Source organism: Mastomys coucha, unplaced genomic scaffold (genome assembly GCF_008632895.1).
Source record: "Mastomys coucha isolate ucsf_1 unplaced genomic scaffold, UCSF_Mcou_1 pScaffold13, whole genome shotgun sequence".
In the NCBI taxonomy this organism is placed as follows: Eukaryota; Metazoa; Chordata; class Mammalia; order Rodentia; family Muridae; genus Mastomys; species Mastomys coucha.
This window is the reverse complement of record NW_022196895.1, coordinates 65,069,192-65,072,726: the sequence shown is the minus strand read 5'-3', so window position 1 is coordinate 65,072,726 and position 3,535 is coordinate 65,069,192. Positions and strand designations below refer to the sequence as shown.

The 3,535-nt window shown below is 40.5% G+C and overlaps 1 long non-coding RNA gene across 1 annotated transcript in view; it reads left to right on the top strand.

Moving 5' to 3' along the window:
* LOC116087707 overlaps positions 1 to 3,277 on the top strand; it is a 13,032-nt gene extending 9,755 nt beyond the window's left edge. Inside the window, exon 3 of the long non-coding RNA XR_004117571.1 lies at positions 2,983 to 3,277. This is a non-coding gene — a long non-coding RNA (uncharacterized LOC116087707). The remainder of the gene's footprint in view (positions 1 to 2,982) is intronic.
* The last annotated feature ends 258 nt before the right edge of the window (positions 3,278 to 3,535 follow it).

The following is a 3,535-nucleotide window of genomic DNA, read 5'->3' as shown; positions in this document are numbered from 1 at the left end:
TTTTTTTTTTTTTTTTGCATGTAAGACCTTGTGAAGTAGGATGATTCATATACATTTAAACAAAATATGTAGCATGAATAAGTACAAATCCATTCATCTCCGGAGAGGGAATTCATGTTGTTTCTTTAGGGAAAAGCCATTTTGGAGGGTAAATGGATCACAATTAAAAACATAACTCCCACAAATGAATCCATACCCATTGGACTTTTACATTTTTGTTTATCATGGTTGTGAAGCTCTCAGGAAAGCGGAATACTGTAGAGAGGAACAACATCCAGGAATTAATGATGCAACACCCATCATTTGCTATTAGCCAGTATGCAAACCCTAGGATATGTCCTATGCCAGGGGCGTTATTGTTTCAATGAAATGCCTGCCACGTACAAGCACTTTCATATACTATATAAGCTGTGTTGAAAGAGACACATAGCGATTTTATGCACAGGATCTAAATAACACCACACGTACACACTTTTTTTTGTTCAACTTTGTGTGCGTGTGTTTGTATTTGTGTGTGTTTATGTTTGTGTATGTATTTGTGTGTGTTTGAATGTGTGTGTGTGTGTGTTTGTGTGCATGTGTGTGGTGGGGTGGGTGCATGTGTGTGCGTGTGTGTGTGTGTGTTTAATACTCATAAATTATTATTGAGTTCCAGTAGGCTGCCATCAGGGATGGAAGTTAGGGTGAAGGTCAGGGTCAGGGAATATCAAAATAAAAATTGTAATCTTGATAATTCAGTCCCAGGCTCTTGCCTTGATCTGCCATATACTTGATACTAGTAAGTCATGGGAACTCTTGTAAGCCACCCCTCAGTTTACCTGTAGAAGGTAGTTGTCCCTTCCGAGCACATTTAGAAGCAATACAGGGACACACTGTGTCTGGTTATTTCTCCTCTGAGCCAAAGTGAAACGGGGGGTGGGGTGGCAAGCAATTTCTTGTGAAGAAATTTGAAGGAACTTGGAAAACATGTCATTTGTGCTTTAATTTGTCTCCTGGGAAATGGTTTTAAAACAATTTCACTCTCTGGTAAATATTAGCAACCCATTGGAAGCTATTCTTGGTAAAAAGTGCTTCTAAACAATCCACCACCCCTGTCCTATCTTCACATCACGACACCAGAAACCTAGCAAGTCATTGCCACCTGGCCCTTCTCTGCTGGTTTACACATGGCCTCTGCCTTGAGTTGAAACAGCCACATTAAAAAAGATGAACCAAGAGTTAACAACGTGGAGAGGAGGATGGCAGCAAAGGGTGGTGGCCTGGTACGCAGATGCCCAAGGTTTAAGAATCCCCCTACTCTTGTAGACAAGGCCTTATTCTGTAGCCCAAGCTAGGCCAAAACTATATAAAGCCAAGGCTGCCATTGACCTCCTAGCAATGCTCCCGCCTCCTAAGTGTTGGGATTGCATATGTGAGGCATGAAACCAGGATGCGGTCTCACCTATTGAAGAAACAGAAATCCCAGAACGTGGTTGATAGTCTCCTTTAAAAAAAAAAAAAAAAAAAAAAAAAAAAAAAAAAAAAAAAAAAAAACCACTGACAGCCTGGTTAACGTTTTCTGTTTTCTGACATTCTTTCTCTAAAGAGATGCGTAAAGGGAGGGGAAAAAAAAAAGAGTTTCCTGCCACAAAAATGACATTAATATTTCGTAAATCAAGAACTAAGATAATGTTTTGGCTGCTACCGAGACGTTTACCTTATGTCGTTTATCTAAACGCTTTTTGATTAAAACATGACACAATTCTTGGACTGGCTTTCACCGGAAAAGATAATTCCAAGAACATCCTTGTTTCAGAGCCTAAAATTCTTTAATATATTCTGCTGCAGAATTCATTGCGGAGTATGTGGACTTTCTGCCCGTTGAAAACAAGACTTCCCGAAAGATAACTCTCCAGCTATCATGTTCATGAGCTCGATCAAATCATGTACTAAAGTCAAGGATCAGCCTTCAAATGAAAATGCATGTCAATGTGTCTGTGAAAGTTCAGGTCACTGCAAGGTTAATAAAGCTTCCTAAAGAGAGGGGGACTGTTTTTCAACACTGACCTGTTTAGAAACTTTAGTCAAAGAAGTTTGTAGAGTTTGTTTGTTTGTTCCTTTGTTTGTTTCTGTATTAAAAAGGGAAAAATATTCCCCTCCTCATTTTTTTTTTTTTTAAAAGTAATTAAACCTTTTTGCCTGGGCATCTACTGGGAGAACTGAAAACCACAGAAGTGGCTATGAACTCTAAAGCTGCTAACTTCCCTGAGATATGGAAGGGCTGGGGCTACTCTGGATGTGGGAAACCTGAGGCTCCGGCCTTTTTTTTTTTTTTTTCTTCTCCTTACAAAATGTGTATAAGGTGGATACTATAACTCCAAGCTTTTTTCTCCTTTTGTCTGTTACTTTTTTTTTTTTTCTCATTTAAAACCTTAAAAAATGTTTTTCCCTTCACAGATCTGGAGGAAAGATAAACGTTTGTGGAGCAGTTATTTCAAATCATTGAGAGGAATAACAGTTCTAAAATAAATAATAGCGTCATGGTTCTGCCATGCACCATTCAACAGTAAACGGAAGAGTGGAATGAAGGCCAAGCTGCCTGTCTGGGGAATAGTGTGGAATGGCTTCTTTTCCGACTGCGTGTATCTCTGGGAACTGTCTCTACAGCTCTCATGTGTCGGCTTGATTAGCTTGGGGATGTACCTCAGCCAGTGGATGAGTCTCCCGAAGCAGTGCAAGGGATGGAGGCTGGTGGACCTGCGCTGGTTATGTAAGGAGGGACAGCTAGGCCTGGTGGCCTTGTCTGTGCTACACACTTCACTAATAACGATGATTAAAAAATAGAGGAAGTCCTAATAGCCCTAAATTATTAAGGAAACTGGTATTTTAAAATGAGTTCAGGGTGAGAACAACAACAGCAAAAAAGATTTGGCCGGACGTGTCTCCATGGCAAAGTCATGATCAGTAGAGAGCGTTTTCATTCATTCTTCCTTATGTTGATAGGATTTATAGAAGAGAGACCTCAGCATAGCTCCTGAACAAAGACAGGGACTTTAACAGGATCGTGTTCCCCGGGAGGAATGAGAAGCCGTCAATATGAGAAGTGGGTGTGCTTCTACAGAGAGCTGGATGGAAGGGCACGGCAGCAGCTTTAGCCTTCAGTTCAACAACAGCTCAGAACTGGTTTATTGCACTTGTTGAGATCTTTTCATTATGCAAGCAGAAGGCTTTCAAGATAATCTAGCTTGGATGTAACAATTTTTTATTAATAAAAATCGAGGTACAAATTAAAAGCACACATTTCCCATTGTATCTTTAAAAAATAGTATATTGGTTACATTTATTTATTTATTCATACATATATGTATATATATCTCCTCCCATCACCCCACCCCGCCCTCAAGACATGGCTTTTCTGTGTTGCAGCAGCCCTGGCTGTCCTGGGACTCACTCTGTAGTCCAGGCTGGCCTTGAACTCACAGAGATCTACTTGCCTCTGCCCCACCCTCCCACAAGTGTTGGTATTAAAGGCATGTTCCACCATCACCCAGCTCCA